This window comes from Panthera tigris, chromosome B2 (genome assembly GCF_018350195.1).
Source record: "Panthera tigris isolate Pti1 chromosome B2, P.tigris_Pti1_mat1.1, whole genome shotgun sequence".
In the NCBI taxonomy this organism is placed as follows: Eukaryota; Metazoa; Chordata; class Mammalia; order Carnivora; family Felidae; genus Panthera; species Panthera tigris.
In genome coordinates this window covers 71,600,322-71,626,525 of record NC_056664.1, presented here as the reverse complement: position 1 = coordinate 71,626,525, position 26,204 = coordinate 71,600,322, and the positions used below count along the sequence as shown (strand labels likewise).

At 40.5% G+C, this 26,204-nt stretch overlaps 1 protein-coding gene and 1 pseudogene across 1 annotated transcript in view; one reads left to right on the top strand and one right to left on the bottom strand.

The window, feature by feature from the left end:
* Positions 1-571, bottom strand: part of BCKDHB (branched chain keto acid dehydrogenase E1 subunit beta) — a 219,254-nt gene extending 218,683 nt beyond the window's left edge. Inside the window, exon 1 of the mRNA XM_042986716.1 lies at positions 501-571. The gene's annotated coding sequence lies outside the window, so the exon portion shown is untranslated. The remainder of the gene's footprint in view (positions 1-500) is intronic.
* A 16,160-nt stretch (positions 572-16,731) lies between these two features.
* LOC102961231 lies at positions 16,732-17,615 on the top strand (annotated as a pseudogene).
* The last annotated feature ends 8,589 nt before the right edge of the window (positions 17,616-26,204 follow it).

Here is a 26,204-nt window from a genome sequence, read left to right as displayed (position 1 = left end):
GCACCTGGGTGGGTCAGTCAGTTAAGGCTTCTACTCTTGATTTCAGCTCACTCAGGTCATGATCTCAGGGTCGTGAGATCGAACCTGGTGTCCGGGGTCTGCATTAAGCGTGGGGCCTGCTTAAGATTCTCTCTCTCTTGCTCCCTCTGCCCCTTCTTGCTTACTTGCACACATGCACATTCTCTCTCTCTTTCTCTCTCAAAAAAATAAAAAAATAAATAATAAAAAATAAATTGTTAATTATGAAAAATTCGAAGACTATACTCAAAAGTAAAGTTAATGGTCCAATGAACCCCATGACCCAGATTTAGCAATTATCAAGACTTTGCTCAACTGCTTCACCTATTTTTGAAATTTTTTTTAACATTTGTATTTTCGTACATAATTACATTGCCATTATCACACCACAATATTCAGTTCCTCCAATGATTTTTAAGAGTTAAAATTAACAGAAAAAATTAATTTTGCCGAGGAAATTATTTTGAAATGCAACACAGTACCTCCTTGCAACCCCTGGAGATGCCCTCAAATCCAACAAAGTGGAGGCTCCAGCTGTTCAGTGTCCCCGACAGCTTCCAGGACTTGCAAGCGTCAGCATCAGGTGACAGGAGGCAGGAGGCAGGAGGCAGTCAGCCAACCAGTTCTCCTGCAAACGAAAATGCCCACTCCCAGTGTTGCATCCACGCGACTCCTGAAACAGAATGCTACGGGCACCAGTGACAGTTGCAACAAAGTTTATTACAATGAGAGGCAAGGCTGACCGATCGGGACCAACACTCTTGATAAGAGTGTGGCCCCAAACAGCCGGGGTACAGAGTTTTTAAAGCCGATCACATCGTTTTATCATTATCTGGGAACAGAACAGAGAAACAGTTCCCAGATGAGTTAGAAACAGTTGTCAGATGAGTCAGAAACAGTTATCGAATGAGGTGATTATTTTAGACTTTCTGCCGCTAAGTTGCAACCAGTGATCTCCTTGACCTTGTCTCTGATGCTCTTTTTTGAGCTTTTGTTTCCTTCATTGGTAAAGCCTGATTCACAAGAGTATGAAGTATGATTTACAAGAGTAAAAGCAAGGCTGTTATCTTTTGACCTTCAGTGTCAGAACAAAGTTGTTATCTTTTAAGCTAAGCATTAGCCTTACAGTACAATTTAACCCTTAAACCAGGATGAAAGGTTATCTCTGTCTCTTTCTGCTTTCTCTTCCAAAGATACTCTTAGATGAGTGAGACTGGAATGGGAGAAGGTGTGACACATGTAAGAGACTCAAGGAAGCTAGACATTCCCCCATCATAGAAGCATGGAGAAACCGGCTTTGTTATGTTTGTTGTTGCGGGGGAGGGGGGAGTCTATTGCTATAAGTCTTGACTTGTGTGAAAAAGGGAATTAGAAAATAGTAGGGGATGCTGCTTGAAAAGATTTCAGTCACCAGACTTCAGTCACAGACTGAAGCTGTGAAGATCAGGAACCTTGCGTGGTATGCATGACAGGGCTCTTGGCATATTACCTATAATCTTTGATTTAAAAAATGAAACAGAACAACAACAAAAATGAGCTAAATAGGAACAAGCTGTGACTTGAAAGCTGTGTAGCCCGGCTAAGTCATCCATCCCTAATGGCTGGTTTCCTCACCTTGGAAATGGGGATGCTGAAGCCTACCTCTCATTAGTGGCGTGCAGTGAGGACTAGAAAAAATGTGCATAAACAGGACTCAGTAGAACTCATCCTCTACAAACAAGGTTGTAGTGGTGGAATATGCTTCTAGAGATTCACTAGAGTTCCATCCCCCACCTTTTGCTTGTGATCCCGTTTTGGAGTTGGTGTGACTTCTGCCCTCTTCTCTTTTTTTTCTATCCCTGGTCATAAAATGTAAGGAGGTTAGAAACGTAGTCTCAGGTCGTTCATAAAGCACGATCGTGACAAGGGTCAAGTGACAGTGGGGCAGGAGCTCCATTTTCCCTCTGGAGAGTGAGAGTTTCCTTGAGCTCAGTGCCTAAGGCAGGCTTCAGTACCAGGCCGGAGACACATCATGGGGAAATTTCAAGTACAAACTAAAAGTAAAAAGCTACATAAAGAAAAAAGAAAATTGCATATTACCCCACTTGTTTGTTTATACATACATTTATACACACACACACGTGTATATGTATGTGTATATATATATATATATACACACACACACTTAATTTTTAAATGTGTGAAGATTAGAATTGTTGAAGCTATTAGCTTATTATAGAAAAATCACTGAATTGTTCTGCTACCAGGAAAAATCTGTGATGGCTTAGCAAGGTTTGGGGTAGGAAAGAAAAGAAATCAGAATGAATCCCTTTTTGCCATCTGTAGGGAGAAGCTGGAAAGAAGCAAGATAATCAGGTATAGAGAGATCCACAAGGAATAGAGTGTACTCAAAGCTGAATGCCTTTCCCACTCCTGAATTCCCACACTACTGAATTCCCTGCAATAGCCACATGTGAGATGTGTACCTAACAGCGCCTCTTTGGGCCCTCCGAAGATGTCAGCTTACAATCCGGGGATTTCATTACAACAAAACCAAGCATGATGATAGAAACAATAAGAACAAATAATAATAGAGAATGTTTATTATGAGCCAGTCAAGTACTGTTTTGCCCACGAAAGGTCCTGACACGCAGTATTTCCTGACAAGGGGGTGCAGTTGAGAGCTAAATTGGGTGTCAATGCTTTTTTCCCCTCTAAATTCAGAGAGGATGCCTCTTGCACTTTATTCCATCCAGGTAAAGGTGCAATCAATTTTGGGTCCATAAGTTGAAACTTGTTCTATAATGTAATGGAATTTTCCTTGTTATTCAGGGAGCAATTCGTATTGGAGTAGCTTCTCTCATCATTTACAACCCAGGTACTCTCTCAGCACATCTTTAACCTGATCACGTGTGTAACAGTCAGCTTACAAAGGACACAATTTTGAGATTTTTTAGTTGTCTTATGGTATACTTTAAACATTTTATTTCAGAAAAATGTCAGACTTACACAAAGTTGCAAACGTCATACAAAGAATTCCCATATAGCCTCCACTCAGATTCTTGAAATGCTAGCATCTTACATAACCATAGTCCAACCATCAAAAACAGAAAAATATTGATAAACTCTACTACCTAGTCTGCAGATCTCATACAATTTTGCTAAGTTTCCCACTGATATCACTGTGTTCTTATCCAGGTTCTAATTCAAGAGACATATATTTAGTTCTCATGTTGCATAATTAAACCAGATTCTATATCAGAGGTGAGGAAACATATTCTGTAAAGGGATAAGTGATAAATATGTTATGCTCTGTGGGCCAGATGATATCTAGCAATACTGTTCAACTTGGCCGAAAGCAACCACAAACAGTACATAAACAAATGGGTGTGGCTATGTCCTGATACAATTTTATCTAGAAAAACAACCAGGTAGATTTAGCTGATGGGCTATAGTTTGTCCATTGTAGACCACTGGTTCTCAAAGTGTGGTCCTTAGACCACCAGCATGTGTATAACCCAGGAACTTATTAGATATGCAGATTTTCAGGCCCTATTCTGGACCTAGGAATCAGAAATTCTTAGGGGGAAGGGTGGGAAACACCAATATGCATTTTAGCAAACCCTCCCAGATATTTATGATATATGCTAAAGTTCTAGAACACTGATCTAGACACTTGCTTAGTGTCTGTCTTCTAAGAATGTGATATATTTAGAGAATAGAGGCCTATTGTTTTGTAGGATATCCCTCAGTTTGGGTTTGATTGATATTTGCTTGTGATTAAATTCAGGATATGCATTTTTTGGCAAGAATGCCAGTGAAATGTTGTGTCCTCCTCATGGGGATTATCACAAGGCACATGATATCAGTTTATCTCTTTAAAGTTGAGGGTAACTTTGATTAAAGGGATGTCTGCCAGATTTCTGTACTATAATGTTACTATTTTTCTCTTCGTAACTAATAAATATCTTGTGGGAAGATACTTCAGGTCTATGTAAATACTTTCATGTGCTAATTTTAGCACCCATTTGATGATGCTTGCCTAAAACAATTATTCCTCTCCTTTTTGCCAAATATGACTTTTCTATTTTCATCATTCTTTCCACACTTATTACTTAGAATTCTCCTTTAATAAATAGCAGTTCCTTATCCTTCATGTAATTATTTATTCAATGTACTTATGTCAGCATGGACCCATGGATTTTTGTTATACTCACATGTTATAATTCATTACTATCATCATTACTGTGTTTTTTCAATTGTCCCAGATTGAACCACTGCGTGCCCCTTTAAACTGGCTCTTTTGTCTTTTTTGACTTCTTCCCATCATATTTTGAGGCTTGAGAATTTATATTCTGGTTACCTACTTTTCCACTTACCTAGTGACTGGGTTTCAAAGAATATTGACCACTTTTAGCTGTATATAAATAATAATAATAATAATAATAATAAGAGAGAAATATATTCAAGGAAAAAAAGAAAAATCAACACAAGGTGAACTCAGCCATTTGAGTATGACTATAAAAGACTATCTTTGCAGTGCTTTAAATTAATGATTCACTTGTAACTGGATGCAAAGATTTACATTTGAGGTGGTCTTCTAAAGGTAAGCAGAGACCCAGGGACTTCCAAGAGGTTGTTATCACTGAGAACAGAATTCAACAATTTCACCTCTATCTCCTTAAGCAACAAATTTCAAAACTCTATTACAGAATTGAATTTTCATACCCCATATTGGTTATGAATACAATGGACCTAGATTTTCCTATCTTAATGTCTTTGGAATTAAACAATGTGTATGTTCTCAAAAATAAGTGGTAGCATTATCCAGAGACACTGGTAAAACTTGGATTCAGAAAAGAGAAACTACATTTTGTCCATTTTTGTGATATCATCCTGACATTCCCGACTTAAGAATTACCAGCCAAAATCTGCAGGTGGTATGTGTTTTGGGTCCACGATGATGCAAGACCCTGTCCCAGCTGTTTTTGATTGCTACAGAAATCTCAAACTGGCCCTGTCCAACACCTACTTCTGTTATGGTTTGTGACACAAGTTACAGGTCAGCAAGCATGAGTGACAAAATGAAGAACAGGTAGGAAGAACCACACAATCTAATCCTTTATCACCCAGACATTTGGAATTGTTGGCAATAACTGACTGGCTTAGTTGTGTATTTACTTACCATGTATTAATGAGCACAAACTGGGTTTAAGGCCCTGAGCTAGGTCCTAGTGGAATATCCCAAAAAGATCATTCTTAAGGATTAAATAAGTAATTTTATTTAAATAAATGTGATGAGACATTGGCCAACATGGCGGAGAAGTAGGAGGAATCCATACTTCCCGTGTCTCTCAAACAAAGAAGTGTAGAAGCCAAAGGACTTTGAACACCAGAGCCTGGGAGGCAAAGAGACTGAATCTACTAGGAAGAGAATGGGAAAGCTGGAAAAAAGATAGGTGGGTAATTGTGAACTGGGGGAGATGAAAAAAGGCCATGTTGGCACGGAGGGGAGGGACCCCCTTCTGCAGAGAGACAAAGGGAAGAGAAAGAGCGCCTAGGGAAGTGCAGGACCATAGCTGGACAGGAGAAAGACCTCAGACTGAGACTGAGAGGGATCCGATCTCAAACTGTGGGGCTTTCTTGGGACTGGAGCCAGCTCCCTGCTCGAGCACCTGGGGAGGAGGGGAACCAGGCCTGGGTGCAGTGGTAGGTCAGGGGTTCAGTCCGCAGCTGGAGAAAGTGGATCCCTCCCTGGAGGGCTGCGCGATAGTACAGAACCTACCTGCATCTGCCACTCCCGAACACAGTGGCCGGGCCAAGGGCACAGTCTGTAGGAGGAAAAGGCCACTGTTTCCCTGGAGTGCTGTGGGAAAAGACAAAGCCAGCCTGCGTCCACCACCCGCGGGGCTCGTGGTGGCGAGGCCTCGTGGTGGCGAGGCGGGAGGCTCAGTCTGCAGTAGGAGAAGACGGTCCTCCCTGAAGTGCTATGGCACAGACAAAGCCAGCTGGTGCCACATATCGCCGCACTGAGAGGCGCTTCTCCAGCGCCAGACCTCACGGAGCAGGACTCTGAATCCTACCCAAGCACAGGGTCCCGGGAGTTCGTGGAGCGAGAAGGACCGCCCCCTCTGCTCCCTCAGCACAGTGAGGACGACTCAAACTGAGTCCACCGGTCTGACTCTGTGGAGAAGAGACTCGGAGTCATCATTCCCCCCTCCCCCACCACCACCGAGGCAGGGCCTCAGGGATCACTCCTGGGGCACATAGTGGAAGTGGGTTCAGATTACACCAAACCACGCCCCTTTGCACTGGGTAACTGTGTATACACCCAAGCGGCACAGACCCTGCGGACAGCTACTGGAGACAAGTGATGCAGTACTGCCAGGATTAACTATAGGTCAATTCTGGATATATAGATATATTACCACCCCCGCCCAGCCCTCCCGTTTCTCCTCCTTATCTCTTCCCTCCCCTAGGCCGGTTACTCAGGTTATTGGTCTGTCTAAACAGGCATATTTAATATATTATCTTGATACATGTTCTATACCTCCTTCTTTACACTCCTTTCTCTTTCTCTTTCTCTGGAATAATCTAGCCATATAGATTCCCGGTCTGGGTAATTTTATCTTCCTTTCGTTTTCCCCGCCTCCTTCTTTATCTTACTTTCACTCTCTCTGGATTAAGCCTTTCAGTCTCTCCGCCTAGTCAATGTTTATTTTTTCTTCACCCCCCCCAGCACCCCGTTCCTGTCATTTCTCTCTTTGTATGTCCTCTTCCATCAGCACCACCTCACCCTCTTCTTTACTTGTCGTCAGCGTTTTTGGGTTTTTTGTTTTTAGTCTTTAGATTTTTGTTTTTGTTTATTCGTTTGTTTGTGTTGTTTGTGCGTTCGTATGTTTTTGTCTCCTGTTTATCTGTTTCCTTTACAGGGCTACTCCAAGTAACAAATCAAAGCACACCTGGGGGAGGGTCCAAAATATTACTACAAGTAGGGTAAGAAAATAACCAAACACAACAACAGAGAGCAAGTAACAATCTCCAAATAAACACCTCCTGAAGGTCCAGGCCCTGGACAGTGTATGACCCCCATTTAATATAGCAGTGCTCACAGGTGCAGAGCACACAACAAGCTTTTAAAACGCATAAGGGGGGCGCATGGGTGGCTCAGTCGGTTGGGCGGCCGACTTCGGCTCAGGTCATGATCTCGCGGTCCGTGGGTTCGAGCCCCGCGTCCGGCTCTGTGCTGACAGCTCAGAGCCTGGAGCCCGTTTCAGATTCTGTGTCTCCCTCTCTCTGACCCTCCCCCATTCATGCTATGTCTCTCTCTGTCTCAAAAATAAATAAACATTAAAAAAAATAAAAATAATAAATAAAACGCATAAGGGACAAAAAACTAGCCAAAATGATGAAACGGAAGAAACTTCCTCAAAAGAAATTCCAGGAAGTAGCGACAGCTAATGAATGAATCAAAACCAATTTAAGCAATATAACAGAACAAGAATTTAGAATAATAGTCATAAAATTAATCGCTGGGCTTGAAAAAAGCATAGTGGACAGCAGAGATTCTATTGCTACAGAGATCAAGGGACTGAGAAATAGTCACGAGGAGCTAAAAAATGCTATAAATGAGCTCCAAAATAAAATGGAGGTGGCCACAGTGCAGATTGAAGAGGCAGAGGAGAGAATAGGTGAATTAGAAGATAAAATTATGGAAAAAGAGGAAACTGAGAAAAAAAGAGATAAAAAAATCCAGGAGTACGAGGTGAGAATTAGAGAACTAAGTGATGCAATCAAAGAGAACGGTATCTGTATCATAGGAATTCCGGACGAAGAAGAGAGAAGAGAAGGGGCTGAAGGTGTACTTGAACAAATCATAGCTGAGAACTTCCCTGATCTGGGGAAGGAAAAAGGCAATGAAATCCAAGAGGCACAGAGAACTTCCTTCAGATGTAACTTGAATCGATCTTCTGCATGACATATCATAGTGAAACTGGAAAAATACAAGGATAAAGAGAGAATTCTGAAAGCAGCTAGGGATAAATGGGCCTTAACATACGAAGGTAGACACATAAGGGTAGTGTAGTAGCAGACCTATCTACTGAAACTTGGCAGGCCAGAAAGGAATGGCAGGAAATCTTCAATGTGACGAACAGAAAAAAAATATGCAGCCAAGAATCCTTTACCCAGCAAGTCTGTCATTCAGAATAGAAGGAGAGATAAAGGGTTTCCCAAACAAAAACTGAAGGAATTCATCACCACTAAACCAGCCCTAAAAGAGATCCTAAGGGGGATTCTGTGAGTGAAATGTTTCAAGGACCACAAAGTACTAGAGACATCACTACAAGCATGAAACCTACAGACACAACAATGACTCTAAACCCATATCTTTCTATAATAACACTGAATGTACATGGACTAAATGCTCCAACCAAAGGACATAGGGTATCAGAATGGATTAAAAAACAAGACCCATCTATTTGCTGTCTACAAGAGACTCATTTCAGACCTGAGAACACCTTCAGATTGAAAGTGAGGGGATGGAGAACCATCTATCATGCTACTGGAAGTCAAAAGAAAGCTGGAGTAGCCATACTTATATCAGACAAACTAGACTTTAAATTAAAGGCTGTAACAAGAGTTGAAAAAGGGCATTATATAATAATTACAGGGTCCATCCATCAGGAAGAGCTAACAATTATAAACGTCTACGCACTGAATTCGGAAGCCCCCAAATATATAAAACAACTAATCACAAACATAAGCAACCTTATTGATAAGAATGTGGTAATTGCAGGAGACTTTAATACTCCACTTACAACAATGGATAGAACATCTAGACAGACAATAAATAAAGAAACAAGGGCCCTGAATGATATATTGGATCAGATGGACTTGACAGATATATTTAGAACTCTCCATCCCAAAGTGACAGAATATACTTTCTTCTCAATTGCACATGGAACCTTCTCCAAGATAGATCACATACTGGGTCACAAAACAGCCCTTCATAAGTATACAAGAATTGAAATCATACCATGCATACTTTCAGACCACAATGCTATGAAGCTTGAAATCAACCACAGGAAAAAGTCTGGAAAACCTCCAAAAGCATGGAGGTTAAAGAACACCCTACTAAAGAATGAATGGGTCATCCAGGCAATTAGAGAAGAAATTTAAAAATATATTGAAACAAAAATGAAAACTGAAAATACAACAATCCAAATGCTTTGGGATGTAGCAAAGGCAGTCCTGAGAGGAAAATACATTGCAATCCAGGCCTTTGTCAAGAAACAAGAAAAATCCCAAGTACAAAACCTAACAGCACATCTAAAGGAAATAGAAGCAGAACAGCAAAGACACCCCAAACCCAGCAGAAGAAGAGAAATACTAAAGATCAGAGCAGAAATAAACAATATAGAATCTAAAAACACAGTAGAGCATATCAATGAAACTAAGAGTTGGTTTTTTTGAAAAAATAAACAAAATTGATAAACCTCTAGCCAGGCTTCTCAAAAAGAAAAGGGAGAGGACCCAAATAGATAAAATCATGAATGAAAATGGAATTATTACAACCAATCCCTCAGAAATACTAGCAATTTTCGGGGAATAATATGAAAAAGTATATGCCAACAAACTGGACAACCTGGAAGAAATGGACAAATTCCGAAGCATCCACACACTTCCAAAACTCAAAAAGGAAGAAATAGAAAATTTGAACAGACCCATAACCAGTGAAGAAATTGAATCAGTTATCAAAAATCTCCCAACAAATAAGAGTCCAGGAGCAGATGGCTTCCCTGGGGAATTCTACCAGACATTTAAAGCAGAGAAAATACCTATCCTTCTCAAGCTGTTCCAAAAAATAGAAAGGGAAGGAAAACTTCTAGACTCACTCTATAAAGCCAGCATTGCTTTGATTCCTAAACCAGACAGAGACCCAGCAAAAAAAAGAGAACTACAATCCATTATCCCTGATGAATATGGATGCAAAAATTCTCAACAAGATACTCGCAAATCAAATTCAACAGCATATAAAAAGAATTATTCATACATCACATTAACAAAAGAAAAAAGGTAAGAACCATACGATCTTGTCAATCAATGCAGAAAAAGCGTTTGACACAGTTCAGCATTTTTTCTTAATAAAAACCCTCGAGAAAGTCGGGATAGAAGGAACATACTTAAATATCATAAAAGCCATTCATGATAATAAATCATACAGCTAATATCATCCTCAATGGGGAAAAACTGAGAGCTTTCCCCCTGAGATCAGGAACACGACAGGATGTCCACTCTCACAGCTGTTGTTTAACATGATGTTGGAAGTTCTAGCATCAGTAATCAGACAACAAAAGGAAATCAAAGGCATCAAAATTGGCAAATATGAAGTCAAGCTTTCACCTTTTGCAGATGACATGATACTATACATAGGAAACCCGACAGACTCCACCATAAGTCTGCTAGAACTGTTACATGAATTCAGCAATGTCTCAGGATACAAAATCAATGTACAGAAATCAGTTTCATTCTTATACACTAATAATGAAGCAACAGAAAGACAAAGAAACTGATCCCATTTACAATTGCACCAAGAATCATAAAATACCTAGGAATAAACCTAACCAAAGATGTAAATATCTGTATGCTGAAAACTATAGAAAGCTTATGAAAGAAATTGAAGAAGATATAAAGAAATGGAAAAACATTCCATGCTCATGGATTGGAAGAATAAATATTGTTAAAATGTCAATACTACCCAAAGCTATCTACACATTCAATGCAATCCCAATCAAAATTGCACCAACATTCTTCTCGAAGCTAGAACAAGCAATCCTAAAATTTGTATGGAACCACAGTAATAGCCAAAGTAATATTGAAAAAGAAGCGGGAGGCATCACAATCCCAGACTTTAGCCTCTACTACAAAGCTGTCATCATCAAGGCAGCATGGTATTGGCACAAAAACAGATACATGGGCCAATGGAATAGAATAGAGACTCCAGAATTGGACCCACAAATGTATGGCCAACTAATCTTTGACAAAGCAGGAAGGAATATCCGATGGAAAAAAGACAGTCTCTTTAACAAATGGTGCTGGGAGAACAGGACAACAACATGCAGAAGAATGAAACTAGACCACTTTGTTACACCATTCAGAAAAATAAACTCAAAATGGATGAAGGACCTGAATGTGAGACAGGAAACCATCAAGACCCTAGAGGAGAAAGCAGGAAAAAAACCTCTGTGACCTCAGCTGCAGCAATTTCTTACTTGACACATCTCCAAAGGCAAGGGAATTAAAAGCAAAAATGAACTATTGGGACCTCATGAAGATAAAAAGCTTCTGCACTGCAAAGGAAACAATTAACAAAACTAAAAGGCAACCAATGGAATGGGAAAAGATATTTGCAAATGACATATCAGACAAAGGGCTAGTATCCAAAATCTATAAAGAACTCACCAAACTCCACACCCAAGAAACAAATAATCTAGTGAAGAAATGGGCATAAGACATGAATAGACACTTTTGTAAAGAAGACATCCAGATGGCCAACAGGCACAAAAAAAGATGCTCAACGTCCCTTCTCATCAGGGAAATACAAATCAAAACCACACTGAGATACCACCTCACGCCAGTCAGAGTGGCTAAAATGCACAACTCAGGAGTCTATAGATGCTGGAGAGGATGCGGAGAAATGGGAACACTCTTGCACTGTTGATGGGAATGCAAACTGGTGCAGCCGCTCTGGAAAACAGTGTGGAGGTTCTTCAAAAAAATTAAAAGTAGATCTACCCTATGACCCAGCAAAATCACTGCTAGGAATTTACCCAAGGGATACAGGAGTACTGTTGCATAGGGGCACTTGTACCCCAATGTTTATAGCAGCACTTTCAACAATAGCCAAATTATGGAAAGAGCCTAAATGTCCATCAACTGATGAATGGATAAAGATGTGGGTTTTTTTATACAATAAATTTCATATTAAAAAAAAGATGTGGTTTATATATACAATGTAATACTACTTGGCAATGAGAAAGAATGAAATCTGGCCATTTGTAGCAACGTGGATGGAACTGGAGAGTGTTATGCTAAGTGAAATAAGTCAGGCAGAGAAAGACAGATACCATATGTTTTCACTCATATGTGGATACTGAGAAACTCAACAGAAGACCGGGGGGGGGGGGGGGAGGAGAAGGGGGAAGAAAAAAAAGGTTACAGAGAGGCAAGGAGGCAAACCATAAGAGACTCTTAAATAGTGAGAATAAACTGAGGGTTGATGGGGGGGGGGAGGGGAAAGTGGGTGATGGGCATTGAGGAGGGCACCTGTTGGGATGAGCACTGGGTGTTGTATGGAAACCAATTTCACAATAAATTATATATATTAAATAAATAAATAAACAAACAAACAAATGTGATGAAAAGGCTAAATAAATAATGGGTTACACAAACACACACACACACGTACATACATGAATAAGAAATTGCTAAGGCAATTAAAAACTATTATCCATTGGACATTGCTTCTTTGGTAATTCGATGAATAACTAATTTCTTCAGAAACTTTTCAAGTAAAGTTCAAACTATTAAAGATAAAATTATATTTTAAAATCAATTACTGGGGCACCTAGTTGGCTCAGTCAAAGAGAATGTGAGTCTTGATCTCGAGGTTGTGAGTTTGAGCCCCATGTTGGTCATGGAGATTACATAATAGATAGAGAGAGAGAGAGAGAGAGAGAGATAAAAAAATCAATTACTAATGACACACAGTATAATTCCATTTATATGAAGTTCTAGAATAGGCAAATTAATAATAATATAAAAACTCAGAACAAATATATTGAGAATGCAGTAGTATCTGTTGCCATACCAGAAATTACCCCCAATTTAACAGATTAAAATAACAAACAATTATTATCAAATAGTTTCTGAAATTTGCGAGTACCATAGCCCAAAAGGTCTGGTTCAGAATCTCTCATGAGACTCAAATCGGGAGAATGGCCAGGACTGCAGTCATCTAATGGTTTGATCAGGGCTGGCTGATTCATTGCTAATATGGCTCGCTCAGATGGTTGTTGGCAAAGGTTTCAGGTCCCTACTGACTCGGGCCTCAGTAGGCCTCAGTTCCTTGCCACAGTGCCTTGAGTATCTTCACAGCATGACAGCTGACCTTTCCCAGAAAAAGTGATCCAAAAGAGAGCAAGATGAAATCTGAAATGTCTTTAAAGATATACTGCATCATATCTATCACATCCTATGGGTTACCTTAGTCAATCTTATTTAGTGTGGGAGGAGACTGTACAAGGGAATATGGTGATCTCTGTGGACCATCTTAGAGGCTGGCTACCATAAGGGGTAGGGTTTAACTGGGAGGAAACTTTCTGGTGAATTACAAATGTTCTATAGTATAATAAATACACAAATGACATGTGTACATATCTTTGTTCAAACTGTATACCTAAGATGTGCACATTTCAATAAAGGTATATACATTTTATATAAAATGAAGTATAAATAATAATAATCAGGAAGGGGTGGAGAGTGGATAGAGGATATAATAGTGGTAAAATATTGATAACTTATGAAGATGGATGGATTGGTACAGGTGAATTAATTACACTAAAATACTATACTTTATAAAATTGCAGATCTGAGGGTTATTTAGAAAAAATCAGGGAACTAAAGAACTGTACATATATCATATTTATTCAAAGATGCATCGAAAAAGCTTTAACTTGATATTCATGGAAATGTTTTAAACTGAGTCACACACAACTCTGCCTTATTAAGTTGCATATATGAAAGTATATGCATATGTGTGTATGGAAGGGGGTTCTTACTGTCTCCAGGTTATCATTATACCCAGTATCGTTATTGTACTGTTCTGTAAGAAAAGCTTTTTTGGACCAAAGTCACCTGAGGGATAGTTTCGGTTGATTTACCTGATAGAATTTCAAGCCCTTTTCTTAGAAGTGACTTTGTAAATACTAAATAACACCCCAAATTTCCCAATGGTAGTTAACTCCTTCTACAAAAGCATTGTACACAAATGTCCCAGATGACTTTGCTTTTTTGAAATCTGTCCTCTTTTTATTATATTGTTTTTGCCTTCTCTCTTCCTGTTAAGCTAACAAGCTTTCACAGATTCAGCCCTAGAGCATTTTCCACTTCGAACACTGATCCCACTCCACTGAGGACTAAAGAACCAGGCAGTATTTCTACCTAGAGACGCCACAACTTAATGCTTAAGAGCAGAGCAGAGGCACCAGAGACAAATCACATTGCCACCACCAATGATATATTATTTCACTTGTCCGTGTTTTTTTTTTTTTAATTTTTTTTTTTAACGTTTATTTATTTTTGAGACAGAGAGAGACAGAGCATGAACGGGGGAGGGTCAGAGAGAGGGATACACAGAATCTGAAACAGGCTCCAGGCTCTGAGCTGTCAGCACAGAGCCCGACGCGGGGCTTGAACTCACGGACTGCAAGATCATGACCTGAGCCGAAGTCGGCGGCTTAACCGACTGAGCCACCCAGGCGCCCCTTGTCTGTGTTTTTTTAACCTTTCTATGTCTCCTTTTCTTATGTGTGAAATGAGCTTAATCACAGTACAGCAGAGGACTATTGTCAGAATTAAATGAGCTAATACTTGTAAAATGTTCAAGACAATGCCAAAGCATCACAGATATATTGCATCCAAAATAAACTCTAAGGAATTCCTGCTTTGCTGCTTCAAGTAGTAAATAAAGGGTCATGTTCCATGAATACAAATTTACAGAAAACACACACAAGTAGAATTTACCGTTTCAATCAAAAAAGCAACCAGGTTAACTTGATATATAGAGATATTATGTTGTATAATCATATATCATTTTTTGCTTAAAACTATAAGCAACTCACATAAGCAGTTAGAATCAGAATCCTTAACATCCTTAACCTACTTTACAATTTTGCTCATCTAATTTCAGTTATTTTCTGATACCTCATGTGAATTATCATCTTCCTTACAAACACACATTTCAAGCACCAGAGAGCCCACCCCAATAGCTGGAATTCCCAGGCTTTTGACACTTTCCCTACCTCCTCTTAATTTAGACTTCCCTGGACCCACTTCCGCATTCCTGTCTGGTCTATCTCTTTGGTAGCAGTTATGAAATTGAATAGAGGAAACCTCATTTAAAACGGGGTAGTGAGGCTGGAAGGAGAAGGTCTCACTTCATACCATTCTCTTCAACTGCAGTTCCCAATCCGAAGAGATGTATCTTGCATAAAGTAGGAAGAAACGTACTTTACCACTCCAGCAGGAGGAAGAATTTCTCCATGCCAGCAACTACCTCAGCCAATGAGAAAAGACCACAACTCAGTCAATGAGAAACTGTCACCACTCTGTACTCTTGTTTTCCTCCAGTAGACTTTTGTTCAAAGCAGCCCCCCACCCAGGGTCCTCCTTTTCTCTGCAAATCGACACTCCTTTCCTTTGATCTCCAGATTTGCCTGTGGTTTTACCATAGCTCACATGACCTGAATTGCGACTCTTCTGTTATTCCTGAATAAAGCCATTTTGCTGGTAAAATAACTGAATGTTCTAAGGTCGATATTACTTGGTGTCAGATGAGTAGGATCCAGAGTAGAACCCCAGCAACTCCAAGGCTGGTGAGAAACAGGTGGTGGTACCCACTGAACCCAGTGAGCTCTAACTGCTTTTTGGTTGATGCTGGAGTTTGAGGTAAGTTTTCTCCTGGATTAAAGACCTACTCTCTATGTGTTTTGAGCTCTCCAGGCTTAATTTGGGATCTGCTTAAAAGCTTTATCTTTTCTGTTTTTGTGAAAGCTTTGTCTTTTCTGGTGAGTTCTTTTTTGTTTTGTTGAACCTTGGTTTTGAGTAATGAAATCCCAATCCTCTAAACTGTCTCAGGAGAGCCATTTTTCTGGGACCCTCACTTAGTTTTAAACCCTACGGTTTAAACACTATGGCCCTCCTCATGAACATTTTTAATTACATGGGCCAATTTAGCTAAAGATAATTTAAACCAGAATGGCTATTACAGGGAACTTTCAACCTCCCCAAACGTTTTTTTCAGAATTAAATTGCCATGGCTCTAAATGAAATGATAATAATAATAATAATAATAATAATAATAATACGATGCCTATTTTAACTTGTAACCTGAGGCTTCCAGACATTTTCAGGATTCTAACACCTCTTTACAAAATATCATTTACAAATTAACCAAGGTGAACAATTAATGGAAGACAAAAAACTCCTGAGGCCTTTCTCCCTTCTTCCATGCTCTTTGTGTCAGGCACCCTCTTGCTCACCTCCCCCTCCTTCTTTGTCTCCAGGTATGCAACAGGCATTTTATGCCAGATGTCCTGACACCATCTCTCTTTTTTCCTCCTGCACTGGCTCCACATTCTTTATACCCTCTATTTCTTCATTCTAATCTTTTCATGGAACTTCCCTTTTTCTTCAAACCTCACCCATTTCTTCCTCTCCCCAACCTATTACAAACCTGCTCTTTTAGGGCTAGGAGCTGACTCTGTGATGGGCACTGTCGTCTGGGAGCGTTGCAGAGACCTCCACCCAAGACGGCCCCCCCTCCCCGGGCTGCTCACCTCTTACCGTCGAGTCCCTTCGCCTCGTGAGCATGTCGGATTTGATATCGTGGGGTGAGGTGAGAGCAGGCCCAGGGAGGGAGGTTACCGCAGAAGAGCCACAGTCACAGTCAATATGATAGAGGTAGTGACAACAACTGACTCTCAGAAACTGCTACACCAGCTGAATGCTCTGTTGGAGCAGGAGTGCAGATGTCAGCCAAAGGTCTGTGGCTTGAGACTAATTGAATCTGCACACGATAATGGCCTCAGAATGACTGCAAGGCTAAGGGACTTCGAAGTAAAAGATCTTCCTGGTCTAACTCAGTTCTTTGGCTTCGACACAGAGACACTTTCTCTAGCTGTGAATTTACTGGACAGATTCCTGTCCCAAACGAAGGTACAGACCTTGGGTGTGTTGGGCTGAGCTGCTTCTGTTGGGCTGTAAAACCAGTAGAAGAGGAAAGGAATGTCCCATTGGCAACTGACTTGATCCGAATAAGCCGGCATAGGTTCACGGTTTCAGACTTGATGAGAATGGAAAAGATTGCATCGGAGAAGGTATGTTGGAAAGTCAAAGCTACTATCGCCTTTCAATTTCTGCAACTCTACTATTCATTCACTCAAGAGAACTTGCCAATTGAAAGAAGAATAGCCTTAATTTTGAAAGACTAGAAGCTCAACTTAAGGCATGCCACTGCAGGATCATATTTTCTAAAGCCAAGCCTTCTGTGTTGGCGTTGTCTATCATTGCACTGGAGATCCAAGCACACAAGTGTGTAGAGTTAACAGAAGGAATAGAATGTCTTTAGACACATTCCAAGATAAACGGCAGAGATTTGACCTTCTGGTAAGTAAGAGCTTGTATCCAAGTGTTTAACTGAAAATTCATCAAACAAGTGTTCCAAACCAAATGTTCGGAAGTTGAAATGGATTGTTTCTGGATGTACTGCATGACAGTTGAAGCATAGTTACTACAGAATAACCCACCTTCCAACAATTCCTGAAATGGTCCCTTAATTGGATTGTTACAACAACAAAATACTCCTCTGAAGCCTTTCTCCACAATCCTAAACTATAGATTCCATAATACTATAATGGATTTAAGCTGTGAAGCCTCAAAACATCACGAAGAGATTAGCATTGATGTTCTCAGATTTGGGAAAGCTACCTAATTAACATGGTGTAGTGGAATTATAATTAAACTTGAATTCATCTGTGAGGCATACAAGTCAAAGCTAAGAGTATAAATGTGAAATGTTAATAACAAGCCTGGGAAGGTAAACTGTGAATCTTCATTTCAAACTTTGATCCAACTTTCTAGATTGGGTCAGTATATTGTATTTAGATGGTATTAAAAGTGGTAACCTAATTAAATTCTAAATTATGAGGTATACATTAAACCAACATTTCACAAATGCACTTCTAAGGCATAATAAGGGTTACTATTCTAGGCAGGGAAAATGGTTTCTTGGTACCTGTAGCGCAAATAATAGATAATCCAGAGATGTGGACTTTATTGCTACTTGGGAATTACATTTAAATTTGAGGGCATTTTATAAAAGCAAAACTACAGACCTAGTCATTTTGGCATATTAGGTTATCTTTAATATTTTTCTAAAAAACAGGTAATATTTGTATCTGTGACAAAACTTATACAATATCCACTGTCTCCATCTAATCCCATCAAGAAAAACTGGTTTTATTGTGAAATTCAACATAAATTAACTTTGGTCCAAAAACTTGACTTAACACTCCATAAGTTTTTACTAAGGGCTGTTTTTATAAAACTTGCTATTCTAGGGGCACTGAGTGGCTCAGTCAGTTAAGCATCCAACTTTGGCTCAGGTTTGTGAGCCCTGCATTGTGCCCTCTGCTGTCAATGCAGAGCTTGCTTTAGGTCCTCTGCTGCCTTCTCTCTCTTGGGGAGAGTGCCTCCCCCACTGGCACGCTCTCAAAAAAACAACAACAACAACAACAAAAAAAATTAAAAAAAAAACAAAACTGCTCCTTTAAAGGCAGACCCTCTGAGGAGCCAAATGCTAAACCCCGAATTTCTGACAGTCCCTACCTAAAGCTGAACTACAAGGGACAAACACTTTCCCAAAGTGATTGAGGATCCTCAAAAATTTGCTGAGGAGTTTAACATAGTTACTGAGACTTATCAACCCAGTTTCTCACTTTTATATCAGGTCCACATGCTTTTCAGCAGAGCCAGGCATAACTCTGGATGAACACTGTCAATTGGGACAATCTTGGAAGGTCTCTAGAAGTCTGAGAACTACCAGGCATGACCATCTGCCTTGTTATATGATCACGTTCATGCAACTTCTGCTAAGCAACCTCACCAGTCCGTTGCTAGGGCTTTCCCCAAACCTACTAATTGGAATAAGATTCAGGCTTATGCCCAGAAGCCCGGTGAGCCCATGTATGATTATTATAGCCAGCTCCAAATTGTTGTTGTTTTAAGTTTATTTATTTATTTTGAGAGAGAGTGCAGAAGGGGCAGGAAAGAGGGAGACAGAGAATCCCCAACAGGCTCTGAACTGTTAGCACAGAGCCAAATGCAGGGCTCAAACTCACAAACTGTGAGATCATGACCCGAGCCAAAACCAAGAGTTGGATGCTTATCCTACTGAGCCACCAGGGTGCCCCTCCAAATTGTTTTTAAAGAAAAATCTGGTCTACCTTTAAATGTTGAATCCAGTCGGGGTCTTGTAACTCTATGTTCATCAATGGGCTGAACCCACTGGGATCTTTCTCTTCTAGTTAAAAGGACCAGGATGGAATGGGGAACTAGGTCCACTCCAAATTTAATTTGGCCAATCACCTTGCCAGCACCCTACATGATTCAACCAAAAGAAAGTCCACCAAAATTCTTACTATTCAACTCTGGCAAATGGAGGCCTCTCAACAAAACCAAAAATGTAAAGGTCTCTGCTATTATTGCAAAGAGCCAGGACATTGGAAAAAAGACTGTTACAAACTTAAGCCCTCCAGATGCCTTCCACCTTCTAGCCAGCCTTCCTAGTGTCCTCCTAATTCCAAATGATGGAGCTCCAAGGAAGTACAGGGTTTTTTTCTAATCCCACCCCCCCCCCCCTTAATTGACTAGGAGAAACAACTCTTCAGATTGAGGAGGAATCGCTCTCAGTTCTTTTTGACACTGGAACTACATTCTCCATGCTCAGGACCACTTTTATAAAGCAGCCCCTGCCTCAGAGTACTAAAATGATTCAAATAGTGTGGGTCTGTAACAACCCTCCACAGGTTCCTGTCTCTGAACCTATTCCCTTTTGTCAAGGCCCTTCAAGAGATAACCACCCGTTTCTCCTTAGTCCCTCTACCCCTATTCATTTATTGGGCCAAGATTCTTAGAAAAATATCATGCTGGAATTTCTTTCTCCAAAAAGAGGGAAATAATGTTAGAATTTTATGGTAGTAATCAAAATAGCCAACCAGGTGAATTGAATCCCACTTCGACATCTTTTATTTGCTTTATAGCTGAGTCTGAGGGCACTGATAAGCTGTGCCTACTGGATCAGCTACCACCCTCCTTCTGGACAAAATCTTCAACTAATATTGGCAGAATCCACGGTGCACCTTCCGTGAGGATTCAAATAGACCCCTGAAAACCTCTCCCCAGAATTAATCAATATCTATAAATAAAGAAGGCTTTTAAGGCATCAAGCTCATAATAGATTACAATGCTCAGGGCCTCATTATCACCTGCATTGTTCCTTCTAACTTTACTCTATTTTACCTACGAGAAAACCAGTGGCCTTGGATGGAGTTTTGTTCAAGATCTGTGAGCAATAAATGACATTGTTATCCCTTGGCACTCTGTTGTTCCTAACCTCTATACGCTACTGACATCCATTCCCATTGAGGCAAATCTTTCACTATAATTGATACATGTAGTGTATTTTTTAGTATTCTAGTTGATAAGGCTAGCCAGTATTTTTTTTTTTTTTTTGCTTTCACTTAGAAAGAGCCATAATAAACCTGAACACTAATGCCCCAGAGTTTTAATGAGAATCTTCCTTACTTTTCACAAACTTTAAAGACTGATTTGGATGACAAAGTTTTCTGCACGTTTTACTTTGTTACAATATGTAAATGACTTGCTTCTCTTTTCTTCTCAAACCTCTCTTCAGAGGAGACAGCATCCACCAGTTAAAACTTTCAGCCTTAAAGGGATATAAAGTCTCCAAAGAAATATTGCAGTTTTGCTCAGACTTGGCATTCAGGGCACCTGACCTTGGAACAGGGGCTACATTTAGACCCAGCAAGGCTTCACGGTATCCTGAACTTCCCCAATGCAAAATTACGTGCCAATTATGAGGTTTTCTCTGACTAACTGGCTACTTTCAAAATTCAATTCCAAATTTCTCTCTTATGTCTCAATCTCTATATGCTTCACTGAAAAATGACAAACTTGATCTTATTTGGAAAGATCGGGCTGACATAGCTTTTGGAACTTTAAAGAAAAGCTTGACAAAGCCCCTCGTGCTTGGACACTTGATCATCAACTCCCCTTTTTTCTCTTTGTATATGAGAAGGAAGGCAATGTCCTTGGAGTACTCATCCAAAAACATGGGGTCCATCATCAATTCACAGGATATTATAGCCAACGACTGGACTCTGTGGCACAAGGACCCCCTTTGCCTCAGAGCCATTCCTGCCACTGCCCTTTTGGATAAGACCACTGAAGAAATAATCACAGGATCCCCTTTAACCATCCTGCGCCCCATGCAGAAGCCCCTCTGAATACTCACCCCCTCAATATCTTTTGGCCGGCCATCTCACCTTCTATGAAATCCTTTTGCCAACTGCTCCTCACGTAACTCTTCCTCACTGTGATAACCTAAGCCCCGCTGTCCTTCTCCCCTCTTTAGCTGATAAAACCCCTCACCCCTGCTTGATGCCGACAAATCACCTTCTGATTCCCTGTGATAATTTACAGAAAACTCTAACCAATGCAGATTTTTCATGGTATACTGATAGTCTTATTTAAAGGATGAAAATGGTGAATATCATACTGGGTATGCTATTGCAACAATTCCTTTTGAAGTTGTCAAGGTTTTACCTTTGACAATTTTACCTTTGGCAGCTCTGGCCCAACAGGCTCAGTTGTATGCCCTTACTCAGGTTTGCACCTTAGCCAAGGGTGAAACTGCAAATATTTACACAGATAGGCGGTATGCCTTTGGGATAGCTCATGACTTTGAGACGTTATGGAAATAGCGAAGTTTCCTCTCCTCCATTGGGGATAAAATTAAAAATGGCTCCCATCTCCAAAATTTATCAGATGCCATACTTTTGCTCGCTGCTCTGGATATTATTATGAGTCCCGGGCTTTCCAGACTCGACCCCCAAAGGAAACTACCTTGCTGAGGTTTCAGCCAAAAATGTTTCTGTCAAGGACACCAATACCAACTTTCCATCATGGTCTAAAGGGATGTCCTCCTAAGTGATAATCTGGAAAAATTGGCCAGAGACACCCAACAATTGGCCCCAGAAAAGAAAAAAAAAAAAACAAAAAAACCCCAAAAAAACCAAAACAATATTGGAAATCTAATAATTATTGGTTTGATAAAAAGAGATAACTGGATTGGACCAAACAACAATCCAGCCCTACCAAAATTTCCCAAATTTCCACTACTTACCACTCATTGTACAAGAATTAAGCCATTGGTCTACTGACAAAATGATAGCACTCATGAACAAATATTGGTAGGAAAATATTAATAAGGCTGCAAGAAATGCCTATCTAGCTTGTCCTGCCTGTCCTAAATACAGTCCTTGGAAACCTGCCCACACTGCCCTATAGGATTTTAAATTGACCAGTGGACCATTTGAGGTTTGATAAACAGATTTCATACAGTTTACCCCATCTCATGGATCTGAATATGTTTTAGTCATAGTTTGTATGTTTTCTCACTGGAATGAAGCTTTCCCTTGTATATAGACCACTGCTGCTTCTGTGGCAAAAAGTCTGTTAGAAAAGACTACTACTACCTGGGGGCTTCTGTGGCAAAAAGTCTGTTAGAAAAGACTACTACTACCTGGGGAACCCCACTTGAGTTTCGCAGCCACTTGATGACCCACTTCACTAGTCAAGTACTTTATTTTTTTTTTTTTAATTTTTTTTCAACGTTTTTTATTTATTTTTGGGACAGAGAGAGACAGAGCATGAACGGGGGAGGGGCAGAGAGAGAGGGAGACACAGAATCGGAAACAGGCTCCAGGCTCCGAGCCATCAGCCCAGAGCCTGACGCGGGGCTCGAACTCACGGACCGCAAGATCGTGACCTGGCTGAAGTCGGACGCTTAACCGACTGCGCCACCCAGGCGCCCCTAGTCAAGTACTTTAATAGATGTGTGCTGTTTGGCTGGTCCTACAACACTTTACTTACCAACTTCAACCCTCAGAGCTAGTAGAATGCACTAACAGCACCATTCAGACTCAATCAACAAAATTTGTAGAGACCCTTCAAATGCCTTAGCTAAAAGCATTGCCATTGGTCCTTCTAAATATGAGATCCATCCCCTTTGGAACTCATAGACTCTCACCTTTTCAGATAGTCACAGGGCACCCGATGCACCTGGCCCTGCCTCTTTGGAGCCACAGCCGATAAAAGGAGATACACTCCAATACCGTAAAGACCTAACTGCCTTAGTTGAGAATAACCATGCTTTAGTAGAATAATGGTTTCACAGAACACTCCCACAAGACAAAGACCTTTAGCATCATACCTTGCCACCTAGAGATTTAGCCTATTGGAAAAGACACCTCCAAAAAGACTCTCTTCAACCTTGCTGGAAGGACCCCTACAGGTACTGTTAACCAACACTGTGCTGTCAAACTTTAGGGAATAGACTCCTAGATTCATGTGTCACATCTAAAGAAAACAGCAAACCCCAAATGGCCCTGCACACAAACTAGTGACCTAAAAGTAAATATTTCCAGTAACGAAACCAGATGGCATCTTATAAAGACAGCTTTCCCAAGATATCCAGACCAGTCTGTATACCTTTTTCTCATTGTTGCTTCCTACATTAATTTTTCTCTCTTTTTTGGAAAGACAATGATCTTACTGGTATTTCCCAGTCTATTGCAAAAGGGAGAAACCTTTCTGACTGTTGGATCTGTCAACAGGAACTCCAATCTGTTCATGATATCTGAGATCCTTTAGTCTTACTGTAACCCATTTCTCTTGTAATCTATTCCGCATACTCAAATGGAATATGAATGGGACGAGTCCTCATTTAAGGCTTTTAGAAAAGACCCCTTAAGGATGGGATGGTGCCTCACAGAATGTCATCCTAATTCCTCTGATCCCTGGCTTAAAATGGCCAATTAGGAAATTCCAGCCAATGGATCTATCAATGACCAGACCTTAGTTGCAGTCATCTGTGCTCCACCTGGTATCTTTTTTGTTTGTGGTTAGCCTTTCCCAAGGGCATATGAATGTTTAGATAGCTGGGGAAACTTACTGAGATATTTAGCTGTCCCTGTCAACATCCATAAATCCGAAATCCCCCATTGATCTGCCCACTCATCCTCTAGAGCTAACTTAAACAGGAACTTCCAGGAAGTAGTCATGACTGCAGTTTTGCCTTCATAGGGAGAGCCTTTCTCCCTTCTGTTGGAGTAAGTGTCAATGAGTACATGATTGGGAACTTCTTCTGAAATAGAAGAGCTGGCTGATTCCATAGCCAAAGCAGTAACAGCCCAACAATGATCACTTCAGGCATTGGTTAAAGTAGTTTTGGACAATCGCATAACCCTTGATTATTTACTTGCTGAACAAAAAGGTATTTGTGCAATAGCAAATACGACATGTTGCACATGGATAAATGCCTCTGGACAGGTAGAAATTCAATTACACAAGATCAGGGAATAAGGCCACCCATTACAACAAATTTTATCAAATGACCTCTAGTCTTTTGACCTATTTAGCCAGTTACCTTCAGGTTTGGGCTCCTGGTTTTGAAGACGGTCTAAACTGGATTTATCATATTAGTTTTGATTCTGCTTTGCATAATTATTTTTAAGTTTTGTACCTGTCGCCTGTCAAACCTTTGTGAAAAAAGGCATACCCAATAGGGTGATGCTAGCTTAGTGCTTGGAGAGGATCTCCAATGTTTATCACCTTGATAAGACTTTAGAAAAGAAATGCCTGAGAGTTCTCTCTCTCCTAACCTTCCTTGCTACTCAAATGTGGCCTTAAGCGGTTTTCAACTGCTATGTACTTTCCCTCAAGGTACATGACAACCAGGAAAAGGTCCTTTCTGGCACCAAGGGACAAAAACCACTAAATACAAAAAACTTGACTCTAGATGAGCGCTGCTTTCTTCAAAAGATCTTGACCAAAAGGGGGAAATCTCTCTTCAAGGTTCGAAAACATTTATCTTCTATTCTACCTCATCCTGAAAAATATCAGTTCTGAGACTAGGGAGGCAAAGAGGTAACTAAGGCATCCAGATAACTCTAGAAACAAGAAAAGCCCTTGATCACTTAAAAGACTCTGATTCTAGCTCTTCAAGAGTAAATCAACCTATGCTCGTTTAGCTTGGCTTTGTCGCTTAAAATTGCAGTGAGGAGAAATAAGAGTTATTGGTGTCTTTTGTTTCGGGGGTGTTTTGTTTTGTTTTGTTTTTAGCACAGGAAAAGTTACACTTTTGCTCAAAGGCAGTCCTTTAAATTTCTCACTGATTCTGTCTCTTAAGGCTGAGGGCAGCCTATTTTGGCCTATAGTTGCAAGGCATAAAAGAGGGTCAAGGGCACAGAGAGAATGGAATGGGAATCTTGGGTGAAGAAATGGAAGCACGTGTACTGTCTGTTCTGAACCTCTTCCTGCAAGAGTCCTCAAAATACCAAGTGCTGCTACCGTGTGTTTCCAGGCAATGCACATGCCCGCCCTTGCAAAATGACCTCCCACAGCCACCCGAATTCCCTCAGATGTCTTTTCAGAATTGAGACTAAAGGGCTTAAATTACCAAAACCTGGAAGAATTAACCTGCTCATATGAATGAGTTGTAAATGTAAATGATGGTCTCAGATCTTTGTTTGAATTGAGGGAGAGCTTCAAAAACTGTAAGAATAAAGACAATCATGTAAACTCTAAGAATAAGGGGAAAGGGAGGGTTTGACACTGAAGAATAGTAAACCCAAAGCAGAGGCTGCAGAGAGAGGAACGTTTCCAGGCATTTCACCTGGACTGGAGAAAGACCAAGCTATAGTACAAGGGACACTAACTAGCCAGGTTTGGTCAGGTCCAAGGCGTTACCTAGGACTGAGAGGTTTCCCAAGATGTGACACTTCCACTGCTAAAACCAGAAAAGCCACTGGCAAACCAGGACTGTCACCTTAACTATACTTCATACCCAGGGGGCTCTAAGGAAGGTCACATTAGCCAGAAATCAGATTTCAGAGTAAAGGCCTCAGGGCACTTTCCATGACTTAAAGTTACGATTCCTGGGGTATTTAGTTTACTGGAGTTCCTGCCTTCCTTCCTCCGGCTCCTCACTGTGAGTGGGTAGAAGGTACAGATCCATGAGCTTTGTAAGAACAGTGGGCCTTTGAACAACTCGGGATTGAACT